This window comes from Macrobrachium rosenbergii, chromosome 52 (assembly GCF_040412425.1).
Source record: "Macrobrachium rosenbergii isolate ZJJX-2024 chromosome 52, ASM4041242v1, whole genome shotgun sequence".
In the NCBI taxonomy this organism is placed as follows: Eukaryota; Metazoa; Arthropoda; class Malacostraca; order Decapoda; family Palaemonidae; genus Macrobrachium; species Macrobrachium rosenbergii.
In genome coordinates, this window is record NC_089792.1 from 29,685,547 (window position 1) to 29,707,957 (window position 22,411).

Sequence of the window (22,411 nt, forward strand, 5' to 3'; positions counted from 1 at the left end):
AAGTCCTCCAATTATGAAGGTTTATGTGGTAACACTTACCCCGTCTAGTTTGTTTACATCAACATGGCGGATTACAGTGACAGTACCGAAGGCAGACGAAAATGGTTCATACCTCTAGAGAAAAATCCTGACAGCTCTTATTGAGCAGCACAAAAGCGTGGTAGAGAGCAAAAGAGAGACAGGGGCAACCAACCGCGAAAAAGAACAAGTGGGAGGTAATTGCTGCAGTTTCAGCTCACTCAACTCCAGGAACAGCCGCGACCAAGACGCTGCTGGAAAATATGAAAGCTGAGCCAAAAAGGCGTTGGAAAGGTCAGGATTGTAGGTTATGCCGAGTAGAAAAGTCAAGCATGCACGTACCCTGTCCATGTCACAGCTGTCACTTCAGGTGTCATGCCAGAGTTTAGGTTAGCAAGTGGGGTCGGTCGCGAGAGCCTCGACGATCTCAGGTCTGGGCTGTAGTAACCAGAGTAGGATTGCATTGTGGATTAGGCAGTTGACCTGGTTATGATGGTAGCCATTGTACGTCAGTCTTTCGGGGAATAGCGTTAGGTTGTTAACTGACTTCTCAGTCAATTAATATGGTGATGGGCTAATGTAATAGCCTACTTGGTTTCTCTCGAGGTAACCGAGGCCACCGGTGCCACACTTGTTCTTACAGGAATACAAACGCGCCTTTGTTCTGACGCAAATACAAACCTGAAAGTCTTTACATGGGATTTAGCGGTAATTCTAAGCCGGCTCTCCGCAAGTAGAGATGAGACTATGGCAATTGCGTTTTTCTGTGTTATTTTAGCTGTACAATTTAAAGTAATATTTTGTGGTCGGCCAAGCTAAGCTGTCATTGACCTTTGAAGATTACGTGCCAACTTGAATTGCCTAACGCAGGGTAGGTCTCAGCCAGCATTCCGCCAAGTAAGCCCCCAATTCTCCATAGCCAATACGGCAAAATTGTAACAAGTAAAACCCCACCAAAAATGGCTCAACATAACGCACTCCTAGAGGCTTTACTGGTTACAATTTTGCCGCATTAGCTATGGAGGTTGGGGCGGGCTTGCCGCTGAATGCCGTCTTTAGACCTACCCTGCGTTAGGGTAATTTCAAGTCGTAGTCTTCAAAGGTCAATCACAGTTTAGTTACAACCGGGCGACAAAATGACTTTAAATGCTTTGTAAACAAGTAAATAACATAGGAAAACGTCACTGCCACAGTCTAGCTCACCGCGGACAGCCGGCTTAGAATTACCGATTTAGCTTGTGAACGCAAGCTAGAGTGGCCATTTAGCTTTCAGACAAGGTTGTTAACTACCTATGGTTGGGGGGGAAGCCTGGCCCACTTATCAGTTTGCACTCCACTTTGCTTTCAGCTTCTGTTGTGTGAAGACATCTCTGGATTTCTCTACCCGACTGCCCGTTGCTTTCTGTTGTTTTTCTTTATTGTTGAAATATTTTTGTGTGATTGTTGTTTGTTGTTTTATGTATACAAATATATACAAAACCCTGAATCACTTCAGCTCTTTATGGAGAGAAACTGCAGGGTTTAGAGCTGTCCAGGGAAGGACAGGCCATGTAATCAGTTTCTCTTTGCTGTTGAGTTTTGATCCTCTCTCATTAACGTGTATCACTCCTGACGTGGTGTAATCAAAACAACTAATCCAATTCCTATTGCAGGTGTTGTGGAGGCTAAGGGCCTGAGAGTTATGTGCTGCTCTAGGCCCCTTGGGGGAAACTGACCAGTGCCTTTGAACTAACTGATCACTTGTAGGCTATGAGGGGTCCGCTGGTATCTGCTCAACACGTGACTGTGACAACTTACTGGGCCACGTTGTCTGCTAGGCGAGGACTGCTTCTACTTCATGGTGACCTCCTGCAGCATTGGGCATGTGTTCCTGTGCTGCCATATATGTGACTCTGGGTATTGTTCCTCTGCACACTGTTGTTGAAGGCTGTGCTTGACAAGATCAAGAAGAGAAGCAAGTCGTCATTGTCATCTTCACTTTCATCTTAGTTGTCGAGTCTTGCCTCCTCCCAGCTTCTTCTAAACTAGCTAGCTGAGGAAGAGGAAGGTTTCCTGGTCCTCCTGCCCGGGAAGTCTCGTGGTGCTTCCAGTGGCTGTAGCCTCGTTTTGGCAGAGAGGTCTGACTGTCTATCGCCAGTGAAAAGCCACTGCTCCTGGTGCCTAGCACACGGATTGCAACTGCTCCCAGATTCTCAGGAACCCCGGTGCACCGTTACCAACCCTGGTAGCCTGCCTACCTGGGCCACCAGTACTGGCCTCGGTAACCTGCTTACAGGTTACTGGTACCACGCCTGGTCTCTCACTAGTGGTACCGCTGTCTCCTGAGTGCTTTGGTGCAACCACACCTGTGGTTCTTGGAGTCCCAGATGTGTCACCAGTCCTGGTAGGCCTCCTACCCAGGCTTCTGGTACTGTAACTGTGGTCTCTTGCTAGTTAGTACCATGAGTACTGCTGCTCTCATTGCTGAGCTTACCGGTACAACCACTACCCGGGTTCTCCAGGTCCCTGGTACCAGCACAGGCCACTGATAACAGGCTACCAGGGTTGGCAAGTTGGTCCCGGTCTATGGACCCAGTCCCAGCTGCCTCGCGCAGCCCTGTGAGAGCAGGTGATCAGAGAGCATGCAGGTGCTCCCTCACCCCCTCCCACTCTTCCAGAGAGCAGCCAGGGGTCCTGGGACAGTGGCCTGACCTGACTGGCATGGTTACTCGGTGTAAGGCAGAGGAGGTCCCCTGCTCAATGTTCCTGTAAGCCTCAGCTTCTAAGAAGATTGAGACACGGCCTCATGGGACAGGTCTCTATCAAGTTCACGTGAGGGACTACTTTCCCAACCCGTGCGGACATTGTCGCTGTGGGTTGGTGACCACTACAGCTGCACTTGCCAGCTGGGACTTCAGCCTTCAACAGGCTGGGCAGAGCTGTGATCTCTCACCAGTCCCCTCCTCCCCCTCTGTAGTTTTTTTTCTGAGAGATGGGAGACAGACATTTCTCCCCAGTCCAGCCCTTTCATTCGCTGCACTTTCTCTGTCTCTAGCTCACTAGAGAAATATGTCTTCAGAGAGTCATTGCCATCTAAGCAGGTTGACCTGGACCTGGAGTTGTTGTCGGCTCGGTCTCTGAGTGTCCCCCGTGGGAGGAGTCTTCACTGCAGCAGAGGCAACAGCACTGGAATCGACTGCCATGGCAAATATTCCAGTCAGTCTTGTAGATTGATTCGTGGGTCCTGCCATTGGTCAAGATTGCTTATTCTTTGGGTTCCCGTACACCCGAGGAGAATGCAGCCCTCAGGAGACTGTTACTGTTGGAGGCAGGGCTATTATCTACTTCGTCCACCAGACAGCAAACCTGTGGGCGGGGCTTCCCCCCTGCCATCAGTAGTTAATGGCCTTGTGTGAAAGTTAAACGGCTGTTCTAGCTCGCGTCTGTAAGCTAAAAGGAAAAATACAATTGTTCATACACAAATACAGTACAAGCTTTGGTCTTTGCTTGGCTGCGGACTGTCACTCGATGGGCCGAATTCCCCTGCGGCTGATGAAGACATGAATTTATTTCTGGTGATAGAAATTCATTTCTCGCTATAATGTGTTGATTCCACAATGTTGTAGGTCTGTTGCTAAGTAACCACCTGGTTCTTAGCCACGTAAAATAAGTCTAATCCTTCGGGCCAGCCCTAGGAGCTGTTAATCAACTCGGGGTCTGGGTAAACTAAGGTATACTTAACTTTAGGATTTGTTCCTACGATATACAAACCACTGTCCTTTACATTAGGAATTACTTACATCACAGCTGGAAAATGGCTGTTGAGCTTTCAAACAAGGTGGTTAGGCAGTTAACTACAGTCCCGGTGATGAGTCCATACTGCCCGGATGTAAACATTCCAATTTGCCTTCAGTCATTGTGCAATGCAGACATGTATTCTTCCCTCTGCCTGACCGTGCGTTGAGCTGTTTTCCCAGTGGGATCTTTCTTTTCTTTTTTTGTGTTTGCTTATTTGTGTGTTTGGACTATGCAAGCTCACGAAAGTAAACCTCATAAACCCTCATTCCCCAGCGTGTGTGCCCTGGGGGTTGGTGGGAAAGAAACGTGCTTCCATTCAGATATTGATGTTGATCCACAGCCCTTTGCTCCTCTTTTGGGGGTGTGTGTATACCCAGTTCTACCACGTACTGAGTGTTGCTCATGGTTACTGACCAGTGGGCGAAGTTTGAAGGGGAAACATTACCAGAAGAAGCCTTCCAAAGGTGTCATATGAGGGTTATACGCCCCCGACGACTCCCTTGGTGAAGCAACCCTTTGTCTCACTTCTCTTTCGGCAAACTTCACCTTCTGGCTGCCTCTCCTTCGAGAGGACTCCCCTTCTTCATCTTCACTCGCTTTGCCAGGCGAGGAAGGACCTTGTGAGGGGCAGGAAGATCAGGGCTGACCTCCTCTCGTGGTCTCTCCTGGTTGCAGGGGAAACTTTCCCCCAGAGTGAGGAGGAGCTCCCTCCCACTAACCCGACTTTTTCTTCCAGCATGGCAGTTGCTCTCCATGCTGAGCAGGTGACTGACGAGATGCAGCCTGGGCGTTCCCTGGGTCAGTCTGGCAACTTCATTATTGCAGGGTTCTTGTTGTGCCTGGTGGCTGCTCCTGTGGTAACTCCACGCTGCTGCTACCCCCTACCGCCAGCACTGATGTTGAGCCTTAGACAAGATGCCTGTAACCATCTGCCCCACTTGGACCCAGGTGACCGCCATACTGGCATCACACAACATGCAGTGCCTCTGCCTCCAGGCTTCACCGTGGCCCCGCTGTTAGGCTGGACCCTCGATGATGGTGACCTCCACTGTGTCCCATTGATGGTTCCTGCCCTTGTTGCACCTGGCTTCACTGGCTCCGGGCTGTCCTGGCTTCTCCACCTGCCCGGCTTATCCCGGGTTGCCCCCAGTCGCCTCCCCTGGCTCTGAGGCTGTCCTGGCTTCTCTACCTGCCCCTGCTGCCCCAGCCGCCCCAGTCACTGCTCTTGGCTTCCCTGGCTCCCAGGCTGTCCTGGCTGCTTCACCTGCCCGACTATTCCAGTTGCCCCAGTCGATTTGCTCACAAGCCTCCTCTGGCCTGGGCTGCCCCCACTGCCTCGGCTGCCCCTGTTGCATCCCCCATAGATGATATTCCTAACGATGCTCTGCTCCCCGGCCACTCCTGCTACCCTGGCCACCCCAGCTGCTCCTCTGACGTTTGCTGCCCCTCCTGGATGGGGACTTGACCACCATCCTGAAGGTGTGAAAAGTTGAAGAAGAGGTCTCGCATAAAGTTGTTGTCGTCCTTCATCATTTTTGTTGTAACATCTGCTATCTCCTCCCCTTCTTCTGAGGTTCATCGGTTGAAGAACAAGAAAGGCTGTCTCTACCCCCGAGAAATCCCATCCTGGGATTCCAAGGCTGCCTCCCTTCACAGGAACAGTTGGATCTCTCGCCAGCTCTTCCCCAAACTTTGGGTCAGGAACCCATAGCTCACCCCTGGGTCTAGCATTTCCAGGAGCCTTGGGTGTGCAGACCCTGGTTTGTACACCTTTGCCTGTCCTAAGAAGTCCTGCGAAGGGCTGGCACTGTGTCAGACACTTCGTTACTGCCAGTGGTGGGGTGCCTAACCAGCCATTGGACAATGTGGCAGCAATATGGAGCTGATACCTGGGTAGTGGATGCTTCGAGTCTCAGCGCTACCCCTCATCCCAACTGTCCGGTCCGCCTCTTACCCACGTCCCCCATTTGCCAAAGGATCTTGCAATAAAAGAAGTGCAAGGCATGCTGACCAAAGGGTGCCGTGGAAGTCGTGTCGGATCAGTCCCCAGGCTTTACAGCTGTCTCTTTCTTGTAGAAAAACTTTGGGGGCTGGAGACCAGTCATAGACCTCCTTTCCCTGAACCGGTTCATTAGCCAGACTCAGTTCATGATGGAGACGGCTTCGCTCGTGCTCGCCTTCCATCAGCGAGAATGACTTCATGCTTATGGTGGACCTGAAGGATGCATATTTCAAATACCCATCCATCCGCCCTGTAAGTACCGCTTTATCCTCGAGGAGACAGTGTTCCAGTTCAGGGACACTCTGTTTCTCGCCTCGACCACTCCCCAGGTGTTCATGCGAGTGTTCACCTGGTGTCAACCTGGGCCCACTTCGCATGGGATACGCCTGTTGAGGTATCTCGACGGTTGACTGGTCCTGGCGAGCTCTTGCGCAGTTGCTTCAGGACAGGTATTGGCTCTCGAGTTTGCCATCTGGATTGTAGTAAATCTCGAGAAGTCAGATCTCATCCCCAAGCAGAGGACAAAGTACCTTGGCTGCTGATAGACACAGTAACGGCAAGAGTCTTTCCTTCGACTCGTATCAGCAGTCTCAGGAAGGCAGCACAGCCTCCGGCAATGGTGTGGGCATCACACCTTCCGGTCCCTCACAGTGGCGGCTGAAGGAGTACTGTCCCAGTCTTGAGACCTCAGTCCTTCTCATCCTCTCTCCAGGGAGGGAGAAAGGTCCTAGACTGGTGGATGGACAACAAGAACCTCTTAATGGAGTACGGCATACTCCTCTGGACATACTTCTGTTCTTGGACACATCGACCCAGGATGGGGCTCACGCCTGGAGGAGTTGCTGACTTTAGGAGTGTGGTTCCGAGACAACAAGCACCTTCACATCAGCATCTGGAACTCCATTGGCCTTCTTGGCTTTCCAAGTTGCAGGATTGATGATGGGGCACTCTGTGGTTTTGATGAGTGACACCACCATGATAGTGGCATATGTCCAGCAAGCAAGGGGGCCTGGGCCCTTCTGCTTCATCAGTTGACAATGCAGGTGCATGAGTGGGCTTTGGCTCACTCGGTAAAATGTCTTCATGGCTGGTGGTTATCCAGCATCTCCTGCTGACTAGAGGCTTTTCGTGCAGTGCAGCATTGGAGATGGCTGGACACCTCAGAGCAGTCCTCTGCAGCGGTACACCAGGGAAAGTGGGTGGAGTCTTCTGTGGTTGGTGTTGGAGCTACACCAATTCCTTGGAGTCGCAGACTTCCTTGTCTCTTTGCTGAGGGGCTTATGTCGTATGTCGGCTGTAAAGGTTACAGGCCATACTCTGCCTAGTCTTGTGGCTGTAAGGGTGATATCTCTCTTTCCAAGATTTCTATACTGATGAGAAGCTGGAATGTCTTGCCCACCCAGGGCCTCAGGCCACCTGGGTGGGATGTGACTCATGTTCTGAGGAGGCCTGACTGGAGTGCGCCATATGAGCCTGTCTGAGACTAGTCAGACATGAGCATCTAACCTCATGGACTTTCCTTGGATGTTAAGCACTTGGGGATGGGGATCAGTTACATTTCGATTTTGTCCCAGACACAACAGTGAAGACTCCAGGAACCCATCAGTCCCTGCAACACTATTCGAGGTCCTTCCAATCCCTCCTTAGAGGACTTAAGTAATGACCAGCATCTGGCTACTTTGTGATGTAATGACCCAGACGAGATGCTACTGTGTCCTGTTAGAGTGCTGTGGCGCTATCTGAAGATGAACTCTCCATCTCCGGCCTGGGTGTTGACAACTCTTTGTTAGCACTGGCTCATCAAAGAAAGAATTGTCCAAGAAATGATTTCTTTCTGGCTTTGTGAGACAATTAGGAGAGCGTACTCTGCTGCTGGTGAAGATGACACCTGTACCTTCCACTTGAGAGCTCACGAAGTCCGGAGTATTAATTCGACCCTCAGATTCTGGAAGAACACATCGGTTCCTCAGGTATTGAAAGTCGGGGTATGGTCTCAGCAGACCACCTCCACTTCTTTCTGCCTTCGGGACAGTGCCTACAAGTCCTTGGACACCTTTTCCTTGGGACCTGTGGTGGCTGCTCAACAAGTAGTGTAGCTTACTTGGCTCCTCTAACAGGACATGGTTGCATCTTGCCTAAGATATGCAGTTGTGGATGCGAGAATAAGTGTGGGAGTGACTGGCCTCTCCTCCTCTTCATCCTGGCTCTCTTCCAGTGGGCAGAGAGCTGATTTGAGCCGTTACATACTGGATCTGGTGGTCGATGCAGATAAGCCTATACTTCGGGAGTTTCCATTCTATTTTTCTTTCAAGGCTATAGAAGCAAACCCGCTCCTTTCACTAGTAAGGGAGGAAGGGAGATCCTAACAAACAGAAACAAATCCGGTACTGATATTTGCTTTACTGTTACTGACTTTTAGGCTCATCCTAGCATATTTGTATGAAATAATGCCTTCCCTCATTCAAACAAAAGGCCCAGAAGTCTGACAATGGAGCTGCATTTCCCTACAACCCTGTCGATTTGTCAGAGGCAGGTTTCCCTTCCCGCTCTATCCACCAGGAAAGGAACCCCAGGTGTGTGAACTCCAGTCAGTTCAAACTCACTCAGATTCCTCCTTCCAACCAGTGAGTCTTCCTGATGTAAAAAAAGGACCGATGGTTTGTGTATTGTGTAAGAACAAATCACAATTTTTAAGAAATTGTATTTTTGTAGCTATACAAACCTGAGGTCCTTTACATTACATTTTCATGCCCACTTCATGCCACCCCTCAATCTGACACTTAGGCCAAAAGACAAATTGGAATGTCTACATCCAGGCAGAGTCCCGCCTACCATGCGGTAGTCAGCTGCCTAACCACCTTGTTTGAAAATTCATTGGCTGTTTCCAGCTGCACCGAAAGTAATTCCTAATGCAAAGGACCTCAGGTTTGTATAGTTAGGAAAAATACAGTTTACTTAAAAATTGTGATTTTGCTTGTGATTTGCAAGCTGGAACGTGGTGTTAACTTTCAAACAAAGTCATTAGCTACTGATGGTAGAAGCCCTGCCCACTCATCAGTCTGCACTTCACTTTGCTTTTTCTGCTGTTGTGTAAAGTTGTCTCTATACTTCTCCTTTGACTGCTGTTCACCTTCTTTTTTTGTTGTTTCTTGTGTATAGGAGTGTGTTTATTTGTTTGCTCTATATTTATAATGCAAACCCTAACTTGCAGCAGCCTGGGAGAAAATTTTTTATTATAAGGCATTACCCATGTAAAAACAAGCCTTATAATCAGTTCCTCTCCTCGTTAGAATACACCATACTTTTTGTGTATGTCATACAGGAAGCATGACTGTAATTGAAATAGCCTTGTAGTGGTGTGAGTCTGGCCTTCGAACAGCGTGAAGTGTGTTTGGAAGAAGAAGAAGGATTTCTTTGTGTCATCGGGCCAATATTCCACTGGTGACACTGAAGATTCTCTCTGGTTCCTTCTTGACCCAGGCCAAGCTTCCACCTGCTTTAGCTACTCCTAAGGCAGTGGTTTCTCCTTTGCTGTCTCCTACTGCGTCGTCAGTATAGAGCCAGCGTAGGTGAACAGTTGACTGTTTGACTACTGTACTCTCCAGCGGTCTCCGTTCACTCAGAGGGGGAGTTGTCCTCGGGAGGACACACCTCCTTGGGGCGAAGGGAGATGGCCTCACCTAACCCGATTTCTTTTGCAGGTGGGATTTATGGCCATCCCAAGGCCTCCCAGGGGAGCTGAGTGTTGAGGACTGAGTCTCATGAAGGCCTCAGCCCCTCCGTAAATCGCAACCACCGTAACTGTCACTACTTCCACAGTTACAGTGTCTTCGGCTTGAGGGCCACAAACAAGCCTTCATGAAGTGCAGCTTTCACTTCATCAGGCAGTCATTCCATTAAAAGTATAAGAACAGTCATATACCTTGTGTAATTGGCACAGTTTGATGCAGAGAAGTTTAGGGAATTATCTTTTTGATATCTGGTAAGCAGACCATTTACCGTTCTGTGATGTTGCAACATAGGTTTTAAGAGGGAGCATGACTTTGGTTAAAGTTGGTGATAAACTTTGTCCTTCAGTCCAAAATTGTCTAGCAGTGGATACACAGTAGGCTTTATTGACTCCAGGGACCTCATTATTAAATCTGGATTGGCATTGCCTTTGATCAGTTGATCCTTTAGATTTTGAAGTATCTCGTATGCTTCATCTGGAATATCAACTCCTTTGTCCTCACACCATTTCTGAAAGTTAAGTAGGAAGCGTGAATTCAAAACTTCATCCACTAATTTCAGTGCATAAACAGTTCTGTCAAAATCTTTACCAGCTAATATTTGTTGTGATGTTTGTAGCAAATACCAGAGCATTCTATACTACTAACTTTAGATTTCTTGACATGTCGTTTGATATGATATGGCCTGCAGTATGATGACCTAAAGCTCGAATGGTACCCACTCTCTTGAAGAAGAAGTCAAAGAGGAGGAGCCGCAAGGTTTCGTCTTCATCATCTTCTGCTGCTGCCTCCTTATCTCCTGCTTCCAAAGCTCACCATCAGAGGGAGAAGGACGTTGCTTCTTCCACCCCAAAAGAAGTCCCGTCATGGAGCTTCCAAGAGCTGCCTCCCTCCACGGGGGAGACAGAGGGATCTCTTGTTGGCTCTCCCCAGTCTATGGGCCTCGCTGAGACCTCACGACAGGCTGGTTCAGGACTAGCATGAGAGAAGGTAAACAAGCATGCAGGTGCTTCTTCCAGTAGTGGCCCGAGTACTCGGCCAGGGACCCTCACAGGTGTAGCTGACCTGAGTGTCCGTGTGCCTGGAGAAGCTTCGAGGAGGTCCTCACACAGTCTTCTTCTTGTCTGGAGGCCATGGCCTCGAAGAAGACTGGAGCACATCATGAGGACAGCCTGAGTTCTCGCCTGAGAGTACACGATTGCTCTCCCCTGGTCAGCCCTTGTTCATATTCTTGTGAACAGGCCTGCTCACCTGGCGACAGCCTTTGTGTATGTTGCATGAGCCCGTTACGCTCTCCTGGGACAACACTCCACCATGTTCACGTGTGTGGGGTCATTCTCCTAGACCAGTGCAGCCATTACCACCGCGGGTTGGTGATCGCCCACAGCCTTCCTCCCCTGCCAGGGCTTCAGCCCCCGACAGGACAGGAAAGAGTGCGCGATCCCTCTCCACCTGTCCCTCAACCTCCTGCGGTTATACCGGGAGGTGTGAGTTTGATGGAAGGGTTGATGATTTGGATGCCACATCCCAACTCAGCCCCACCATGAAGGCTTGTGTTCGGGTTCGGTCCTTGGAGTCAACTCAGATGTATGCCCAAGTGGTCCAGAAGGATCCGGGGTTTCTGGCAAGGGTCTCCCTCCTGTAGGAGAGTAGATTGGGAGGACCATGCCCTGGAAGGAACTGGGGTCCTCTTCACCAGGACTTGGACACCCTGAGAGACAGAGGACTTTGCGGAGATTGTAGTGCTGATTCGTCAGCTGCAACGATGTCGGGGAAGGAGCCGTGGCGCATCCGTGGATCGTCCATCGTGCCTCGAAGCTTTTGGGGACTGAAGAAGGAACCTTTGGCTTCGATGGGCTTGTAGTCCACACACTTAACGAGGGTTATTGAAACAGGTGAACTCTAGTCTCTGGCAGTAGAGTTCACTTTTGTTCTAACCCCGGATAAGCTACTTCCTCCTCCTCTACCTCGACAGAAATGATACTACATGCCCGAGGGGTCTCTGCTGACGAAACAAGTTACCCAGACTTGGTTGCGTCTAGGTCTGGTCTTCGCTGCAGCAGCTTGGTGTGGAGAGCATCACATTCACGCAGCAAGAAGCAACGAGACTGGATTCGACTTCCATGGCAGCATTCCGGGCAGTCTCTGGTTGGACCTATGTTCTTTCACAAGTGTCCAAGTTTGCCACCTTGCGCCTCTGGTTCCATAACCCCAGGGGAGGATTCCACCTTTGGGAGACTGTGCCAGTCTGGAGGTAGGGCAGTCACCTACTTATCCCACCAGACAGTGAACCTGTGGGCAAACTTGGTTTTGAAGAGGAGGGACGCTGTCCTGACTTGGATATCCAAGTTCTTGGGCCCTGAATCGGCATTGACCCTAAGGAATGGGCCACTGCTGGGATCGGTCTCTCTCTTCCTAGAGAGCAGGTAGATGCTGCAGTGAACAAGCATTGTGTTGAAGATGATAACTGTCTTGTCCACTAGGCATTGGCAAAAACCCTCCGGGTCTTCGCATGCCACTGCAGCCCGACCCTCTGGTCAGGCTAACACTTCCTCGGCCCCTAAGAAGTCCCAGGTTGGTTCCTTCGGGTTCTTCATGATTTTTGTCAAGGCTACAGCAACTCAGATCCTACCATCTGAGTTGCTGTTTAGGCTATGTTAAAAGCAATAAGTTTGTGGTAAGACAATTGTAATTTTAAAAACTAATAATTTTTAAAACCCATTAAACTTTTAAACTAAAGTTCCCACCTCCCAACACCACTCCTTCTTTTGCAGCTGTTCAGAGTGTGAAATAGTTGAGTGTTTCCTACTAGGAACATCCTCCAGTCTATCAGGGCCAGCAGAATATCAACTTTCTTCTACTGACGAGTAAAGTGTGTTGGATTCATGCAGGCACACTATGCTGTGCTAAAAATAACATTTTTTGTTTTAAAAATTAATTTTGTTCATAAAAATAGAATTTTTGTACTATCAAGCGTGCAAAGATTTTTCTTGTAAAGTGTATGAACACGAGTGAACTACAATAATTCTTTCTTTTTATCTTACTGACCACCCCTCAATTAACATCACCTTATTAGGCAATAAGCAGAAGTAAAATAAGTGTTAAATAGAACGCATATGAAATTGTTTCAATTTTGTCATTTTTATTTTGCAGTGATAGAACAGTCAGAGATGGCTCGGAGAAATCGTTTCAGTTCCAAGTGCTGTCCTCCTGAAGTAGAGGCAGTTCTCAATGCCTAATCCATGTATGCTGGATAATATTTCTACCTCATTCGATGAAAAGACTGGTGAACCCATTTTAGGTAATGTATAACATTTTAGTTTATCATTGTACTAGGAGCCATAGAATAGTAAGATGCACATTTTCTTCCTTACCACAAAAATATAATAAAATCCATTGCTTCATTGTGAGAGGCATCTTTTGTATTGCTTTTTGAAACTTAATACTCATAGTAAAGATCTTTGCACTATATTAAGAGTTAGGTTTAGCAAAATTATTTACCTTTGCACCACTGCTTAGAAGTTCTGTTATGTACAAGAATACATTATCTTAGGTTTTGATAATTTTCTGTCCTTTCTAAACTATTTTTTCCTTATAATCTTCAAAGTCTTGTTAATTAAGGTTCATATTTTCTCGATTCCAAATGATAAATATCCTCCTATAAGTTGTCACTATAATTGATGGGTTATTTTCTGTGTGAAAGCATCCACTATACAGTGTCTTCAAAGGATTTTTTTTGTTTAATGCTGAAGTTACCATATTCTTGTGAAATACTTCCTACTGCCAAGTTGTGATTTTTTCCTCTTCATTCTAGCACCCAGCAGTCTTCAAGTAGGCAGAGGGTGAGAAAAATCATTAGAACATTAGGAAGAAAACGTAGGGAATTACTGTAGTGGAGTTGCTAGCCAAATGAAGCATCGATATTTGTTGGATACAGGAAGTAAGATGTAAAGGACTTGGTACAGCAACAGTAATTAGCAACATGGAGAAATAGAAACTTTGATGGAATGGCAGCAAGACAAGACAAAATGGAGTAGACTTACCTAGTAACAGTTTAAATGGCATAGATGTGATAGAAGGGAGATGAATAGGTGAAAGAATGAGAAAAACTAATATTACTTTAAAAAAAAAGGTAATGTATGCACTCCTAATATTTCTGCAGTAGTCAGCGAAACCAGAAGAAAAACTAGAATTTTTAAAATGAACCTTACCTCTCCTTGTACTGTATAGCTTTTACTTCCATGCCAGTGGTAGTTTGACAGATAAAAAAAAAAGAGAATGCTCGGTTTTCACATGAATATCCGTCTTTATCCATCTACTTCCCCACCCCCACCCCCACCAGGGGACTGATAGGTAAAAACACTTGCAGCCGATCAGCCTACTTCTGTCACTGGTTTCGGTAGGAGTTTGACAGATTATAGTCAGTTTTCTGGTGGTTTGTTCTTTTATTTTTTTAATATTCATTTGGGATCTGTCAAGTCTCCTCAGGAGAGGTACAGGAGTTTCATGCTCTGGAAGCAGCGAGGTCTTCCTCTTCAAGTTCGATCGACCTCATTTTTGGAGAACTTCGCTGATTCATCAGCGAGGACCTTTGACAGGACGCGGCTCCCCAATGAATAATCTTCATCACTCACAACCCCTTGCAGTTCCTGAGGGCGAGGAGTGTAGAGGAGCCACCGCGGTCCTTGCTTCCAAGAGCGTTCTCGACCAGAAAAATTCTTTTCTTAGGAGGAAGAGTTCATTCAGGTCGAGACACTGCTTCTCCCTGCCTCAACAGAGTACAGATTCTTCTGGCCTTGGGGGTCTTGCCAAGCTGCAGTTCTGTGGGCAATTCTGGTGCTAAGAAGAAGGACTTTGTCCCAATTCGGATCTCCGGTTTCGTAAGTCCCGAGTTGGCTCGACCCTGAGAGAACGAACCTTACTTGGTTCTGCCTTTCTCTTTTGTGAGATTTGCAGATACCTCAGTGATCAAGGTTCGTACCAGGGCACTGCCTTGTCCTTTGGACAATGGCCAAGACTTAGTCTTAGTCATCTCAAATCTCGACCTTGAGTTCAATCCAGCCCCATCAACTCCTAAGAATTCCCAGGCTTGGAAGAAGATGGAACACATAGCCCTCTTCTAACCCTTTAGGAAAGTGTATAACTGTGTCTCTTTCCACCCTCTTTTCCATAAGGGAGGAGGGAAGAATGGAAGAGAGAAAAGAAGTACTGACCGGGAAGAAGTTCTCCTACTGCAGATGCCTGGATGAAATGATGCCTCGAAATCTCTGGAGCTGGCAGCGACATTACTGAGACCTAGGAATGGATTCCTTCTGGAGAATTATCTATTTCCCTTGGGTCTTGGCAATTCTTTTAGCAAACTTCCATCCCGCTTCCTCTCCTATGCTCCTGATTCGGGAAATGCCAGCCTGGCTAGAGCTAATCTTCTCGGCATCCTGTCATCGTGCAGAAGCTTCCCCATGGTGGAGAATGGAGGTCTGCTTCCATCCCTCTTTCTCTTGAGTATGAGGAAGAGTTAGGCTAATGCTTGATTGAAGGAACTGAATATGTTTTTGCATATTCCCTTCACATCGTGTGTCTACTTGCAGATTCACCGATCCAGGAATAGGCACACATCTGTAAGATGTTGTCTTGAAGTTGTGTGACTGAGACGTTAGTACCTTCTCATCAACATCCTGGGCTCAAGGCAGCCTTTTGGCCTTCTGAGAATTCAGGATAAGTTTTGCAACACTCAGTGGTTTCGTTGAACAACAAAACCACAGTAGTGGCATTCGTCGACAAACAAGAGGGAATCGTTTTTTCCTCCTGTTTCATTCATCTGTTGACATTTGCAGGTACTCAAGTGTTCTATAGTGCACGCGACAGCTCAGTTAGCCAGATGCATTCCTGGTGGGGATGTTTTGGTAAGGTGAGCTTGGCCTCGGGTTTGAGTGATCAGGACAGAACATGCTGTTCCTCTTTTTATTCATGAAGATTTAAGAGACTGCTCGACTGAGAGAACCCTGCTGTCTTTCTGTTGCCTCCCTGCACAACAAAGTCGGTAGTTTTCTCACTCCTTTTGTACCAGACCCATGGGCTGGTACGGTGAGGCATGCTGTCTTTTTGGGAAAAATTGATATCTACATTTTTCCCTCCGTATTTGTCTGTTTCACTAGGGGTTCACAAGCATTGCTCACCCCGAGTTACAGACAAATGCTGGAAGACTTTGCCTTTTGCCCGACCTGGTAGCTCTGCTTCTGGGAGGCAAATGTTGTGTTCATTTCCCTCAATAGTTGGCGGTGTGCTTTGTTTACGTTTTGACGGGTACGTTCAAATGTACCGAGTGATTGCCGAAATTCACTCTTTATTTTTGTCATTTCATTACCCTCTACAATCAAAATAAATGACAAAGAAACTAATAGCAATAATTCTGAAGATAGTAAATTTAGGAGATGAAAGTCACCGATAATATTCTGCAGTTTCTGAGAAGAGTTAAGTACTGAGTTGACTTACAGTTAGGCAAACTTGGGAATGTATGCTAAATGTGTTAAATAAAGTACGCTGTCCTTCAAAAGAAGGCATCGTGCTTACCCCATATAAAAATGGGAAAAAGCACGTTAAAACAAGGAAGGAAGGAAGCTGTTTTAAAGAAAATTATACAGTATGAAGTTATAAAATGATAGAGTGAAAATATACAAGTAATAAAATGATAAAAAGCAGTCTCAGAACTTAGCCAAGTGGTAGACTAAGTTGACAACTAGGCTATTTGCATGTGGAATTAGCTTGCAAGACTATGTTTACTAAGGGGGTTTCATTTTTTAGGGATGTATTCTGTATACCAGATTTTCTGTGGTCTGGCAATGGCCTGGTCCCAAGGTTCCCAGATTTAAGAGGTTGGACTGTACTTAATTATATTATATTAATTGCCCTCCCTACCTCCCCACGTTCAAAGTGGACAGAAGTAGACTGATCAGCTCTGAGTGTATGTACCTATTGGTCCCCTGGTTGTGGGGTGGGGGAAGTAGATGGATAGAAGATGGATATTCATAGAAAGCTGAGTGCTCTCGTTTTTATTTTTTTCAATTTGTCAAACTACTGCTGGCTCTGAAGTAAAAGCTATATAATTGAGAGGTAAGTATTTAGAAAATAAATCTTAAGTACAGTATTTATATTTTGCCAAAAGTTATCAGATGCTTAGTCAGAGAGTTTATTGGTAGGATGAGACCTCACTGCTAACATAATAATTCACAGTGATGGGATTTGAAGGTGTGATGGGAGAAACCAGGAGGGAGAAGCAGCCCTGAATTTCTGCCTAATCAAGGATTAAAGTTGATAACCACAGTGTTTAAGAAGCTCAAGAGAGACACTGGTAACATACATGAGTGAAGCTAAAACATTAATTTTAATATGATGAGAAGTACAATAGACATCAGAAAGATTCCACTGCTATACCAGGTGACATTAGCACAGCATTGACTGCTGTGAGTTGACTTTATAGTGAGAGATAGTAAGCAACAAAAGAATTGACAGGGATGGGTTTTGAAGGTGTGATTATAACTGGTGCCTAACTCTCATCATGCATGCACTTTTTTGAGACTGTGTCCAGCAACTTCAAAAATAAGTGTAAAATTTATTTTAAGGAAGAAGTCCAGAGTATTTGATGGAAAAAGTTACTTATAAAGAGGCCAGAAAAAGACCTGACTGCAAAAGCAATGTTGAAACCCAGTGAAGATGAATGTCTTTCAATAAGATACATAAAAAAAAAGTCAAAATTCAGTTCTAACCAGCTGGAATGTCGGAAAGTCATGAAAAATTAAATGAAAGATATATAGTTGCAGAGTTTAGTAATTCCACTAAAACCAGGGATAACTGAGATTTAATTCCAAATTTCTTTCTCAAGTAAACAAGAAGAGAGAGAATTCAGAAGAGAGGCCAAAGGAAAATACTGATGAAAAAACTTGTCATATATCAAAATTTTATAGTAACTGCAAGAAATTTACCAAAGAAAAAGCATGCCAATAATGCAAATTTTCTGTGATTGAGTAGAACTGCCATAGTCCAAAGATAAAGTATGAATTATTAAAATATTAATCACTGAAGAGTGTCCCATTTGCATATGTGTATTTACAGGGAAATGTTCACACAAAACAAACTGCATCGTAAAGACTGTATTTAATTATACTGAATGCAAGGGAGAAGAGGTAGTTGTGGTAGAAATATATTGCCACTGAGACAGAAATTGCTTATATGAAGATCCTTTTGCAAATAATTTACAAGAACTAATAGTAGAGACTTCATTCAAAGACATTCTGTGTTGAAACAATTCATGAACTTGTGTGAAAATTTCGTTTATTCCTTCATTGAAGAGAAGCAGCTTACAGACTTCGATATAGGAGCACAACATGCTTTCATATACCAACAGCTACCTTTTCTAGCAATTCTATTTTTATATAGCCCAAACTTTTTTTTTGGTGTTTAATGGACAGTGATATTGGAAATGACCATATTCCAGTTTTTGTAGGAAAAGCAGATGAAATACCATTTCTAAGATCATCACATTTAATATTAGCAAAAGCCATGTAGGCTGTTATTAGAGCCCATACTTTTATAGAAATTGGTGTGAGAATTTTCAGTTATAGATAAAACTCTGGATTAATTTAAGTCATAGTTAGTGCTGGCATGAAATCCATACCATGCACCAGTGGTCAGTTACCAACTACTATTTACATCCCTGTATATACAGGCAGTCCGTGGTTATCGGTGGGGGTTCCGTTCTGATTGTGTGATGATAACTGAAAGTTGCCGATAACCGAACATCGCCGATTTTCAGTTATCAGCAATTTTCTTAGATAGGTGTCCTCCTGGGAACACCAGTTCCTGTTTGCATCTATGAGATGCCTTTTGTATCCATGGTACAAGTCTTAGGCGTACGTCCTCCCATCTTTCTGCCTGATTTGCTGGGTGATCAACAGTGCATGATTATTGCAAATCTGAAGACCCTAAAGACTACTCTGTGACTGAAGGCTTTGTGCGCTACCTCTTGAAAAATTGGCCTTCAATACTGGGTGCTGACGACTCGTTATTAGTTCCAACTCGACCAAGTAATGGTGTCCAAGAGCATCATTTCTTTTGACTTTGTGTAATTGTCAAACGAACGTATTCCACAGGTGACATGGTGGAAAATTGTACATTCGGGCAAGATTTCATAAGATCAAGGGCATTGGTCTGCCCCTCACATTCAGGAGTCCTTTTTAGCTTTGGGACATTGCCCATAGATCCTTGGATCCTTTTTCATTGGGTTCTTTGGTGGCTGCTCAACCAGTCCTGTAGTTCACCCAGCTCTTGAGGACAGGTGGCATCTTACTTAGGGTGTATGGCTGCAAAAGAGGTAGATGACTGAGTATCCCCTATCTATGTTCTAGTTCAGTTTGGATTAATAGATGCAACTCCTACCTTTTCTCCAGCAAGGTTGGAGATGGACTGACAGTGAACAAACCCATTAGTTTTCTTCAGCTTTATTGTCTCCAGCAGTGTGAGTTCATCCAAGCCTTTTTTTGAATCGATAATGCTGCATCCCATTAATTCGAAAGGCCCAGAAGTCTGGCAGTTGAATGTCACACATGTTCAGCATGGGTCTCCTTCCTTTGCTCTTTCATGGTCTGGAAGAGAGGCCCCAGATTAGGCAAACTACCAGTCAGTTCAGAGATTTGCTCAATCCTCCCACCAAGAAGTAAGTCTCCCATGTAAAGACGAGGGTTGTATCACGTGTAAGACAAATGACAAATTTTTAAAGTAAATTTTTATTTTTCCTAACATACAAACCTAAAGTCTGTACTATAAATCATTTTTTCTAGCCACCTCATTCTGCTACCTGGGCAAGTCAAAGTAGATGTGTACCAGCCAACTGGATGGCGGGGCTTCCACCCTATCATCGGTAGCCAAAGTACCAATAACCTCCTTGATTTTAGTTCGAGCAATAGCTCCAGTTTGTGCTGAAAATTACAGTAATCCCATATATAAAGACCTCAGGTTTGTGTGTTAGGAAAAATACAAATTACTTTAAAAATGTCAGTTTTTGTCCAAGGGCACTTATGGACTTGCAGTTAAAGACTTCTTAGTTTAATGTCTTTCACAGAGTTTAGACCTTATGGATATGATTCCGTTCCCTTTAGAGCCTAGCATTCCCAACACTATGTCAGTCACTTAATTTTTTAATTGGATCCTTTTTATTCCAATAAGCTAATTGTGGTGGTTTCTTTAGTATCTCAACCTCTCGCCTAAATTATAATTCCTGTTAATATGTGCGATGGCTTGTTCTGAAAAAAATGTACTAAAAAAAAAAGTTTGCAGTACAACTTATCATGTACTGTGGATGAAATTTCCAGCCTTCCAGTTCCTCTAATTTATCATAGCTATAACTTGCACATTACAAAAAGTGAGGATTTTACTTCCCTTTAAATTTAAAATCCATAGGACACATCCTTGGTGCAGCAAACCTACCAGTAGACAATATTCTATAAAATTGGAATTGAAGTTTCTAAAAGTTGTTAAAACCACAAATATGGCTAATGTATGTGATGGGCTTGTACTGAAAAGATTATTTTTTTAAAAACTGATGCTCTGTTATTCAGAATTTATAGACAAATTTGTATTTTATGTATCATTAATGAAAAGACTGGTCATTTCTATACTGTACATTGAAAATATGGTTGTATGAAACATTTCTTTTCTAAGCCTCTCTTTGCAGTTCAGTTTGATTCTGGATCATTTTTAATCTTTTGTAACATAATTTCTATACTTGAGGTTCTTTGCCAGAATAACAAACTGTTTTGAAGGGACACGTGATTCATGAATAAGCTTTAAGCATTTCTATAGACTTTTCACCCTCTTTCCTTCCATCATCATTGCTTCCTATGCTGTGTGATGCAGAGGGCCTCCATGAAATTCTGCCACTCATGTCTCTCTTTGCGCCATTTCCACAAATATCCATTTACTTTCAGCCTTCTTTCTTAGTCCTCATCCAAGTAGGTCTGGGTCTCTCAACTCTTTAGGTACTCAAAGGAGCCCAGCTAACACTCTCATGTACTGTTCTCCATTGGGTTGTGCAAAGGACATTTCCAAGCCATCTCCATTTCACTCTTACATCATCTAATGTGGATCTTACATGATGTCCCTTTTGATGTAATGTGCTATTCTGCTACCTGTTTCCTGTTATTCTTCATAAAGATTTATTCTCAGATTTACAAAATATTTTAGATATAGTGTCATTTTTATACCATGATTCATTTGTGTATACCAATAGAGATCGTTCAGGACTGTTTTTGTAATACACTGAAATCACAGCTATTAGTTAAATGGGGCCATCCTTGTGGCTTCTCATTCTCAGATAGAACTTTTGTTCTGGATGATCATTGAGTGGGTCAGCTTGTGGACAAGGAAACCAGTCAGGAACTGCATTTCATCAAAAAGCTCCTAAAAGATGCATCCTGCTGAATTAATGTAGAAAATCCCCAAGTTTTGTGAATTCTATTATTCATGCATCAAGTTAGGTCTTGGATCAGACAGAGCTGATAGTGCTTTGTTATCAGTAACCACCTAAAGGGACAGAGGCGCTCTGGATTTACCACAACTCAGGCGTGATGATCCAGGCAATCATTTAGATCTGCTCCACTAACAGCTTGGTCAAGTGATGTCCAGATATTTCGTATGAACTGAGTTGCCCCCATCCCCTGCCAAAAATATACTAAATGTCTCAATTACAGTTTCCAGTGATGTGTTAATCCAAGCAAACATAGAGCTTTTCCTGCATAAGGTACTTAACCAACTTCAGCTATCATGAGTTAATTTGGGTTATTGGACAGGAAATTGAATGATGCAAGGCATGTGTATGGGCAAAGAATGAAAATATTTTAACCATTAGGAGCTGGAGATATTCAGTGTGTATGTTTATAAAATATGTCCCTAAAAGAATGTCTTACATTTTTTTATTTTCAGATGGAGATGTTAAGAATGTGAATTTGAAAATATGGTCAGTGAAATGTTAATGCCAGAGACATCTACGAATACGAGTGTGAGAATGGATGATTTCAGACGAGCCAACAACCAGCTGCCCTGAGGCACCTCAGAATTATTGATTTAACAACCTATTATGAAAAACCATCGTCAGACATGAACCCAAATATTGGCCCCTTCTACAGGAGAACCAGGAAACAAAAGATGGATCAGTTATGTGATCAAGATATTCTTCTAGCACAGATGCAGATGCAGCAAGCCCAACTTTCCATTGAAAATTTACGTTTAGAGCTGAAAAACTTTGCAAGAACGATACCAGCAGCAACGAGAAGCTCACGAGTGGCAAAGAGCACAGCATGAAGCTAATCTTAATCTAGCAATGCTACAAATCAAGTTCTGGGAAAAGAAAACTGGTTATGGAGATATGGAAACTTGAGCTTAAATATATCATAGCATTATAATTCAAATGCATCGTAACCAATATTTATTTTATGAAAGTTATACAGTCAGTGATCTTTCATACGACAGTAGTCGAAGTTTGCTGTACTATTCTTTACGATAATTACAACAACACTGCATTTTTACATTTGCAGTCTGTGGTAAGTGTTTGTACTTATAGCCATGTTTAAGGAACTAATCAGGATTGTCTTCAGGTTTAGCTTTACATGTGATAAGTTCTATATCCTTAGCAAGTACTCTAAGTTTTCTAGCTTGGAGAGAGGTAAAATTCAGGCACATAATTGAACCTTTGATCATTTCTGAAATATTTTCCAACATGGCTTTAAATGGCTAGTATCTTGTAGCTAATCCAAATTAGTTTTTCATATGCGAGATTGATAGTACACAAGAACATTTGTATTTTACAGATCAAAATTTATCTTCGTGACTGAGGCTT

The 22,411-nt window shown here is 44.6% G+C and overlaps 1 pseudogene; it reads left to right on the forward strand.

Moving 5' to 3' along the window:
• Positions 1–63: 63 nt before the first annotated feature.
• Positions 64–22,125, forward strand: LOC136833920 (uncharacterized; annotated as a pseudogene).
• The last annotated feature ends 286 nt before the right edge of the window (positions 22,126–22,411 follow it).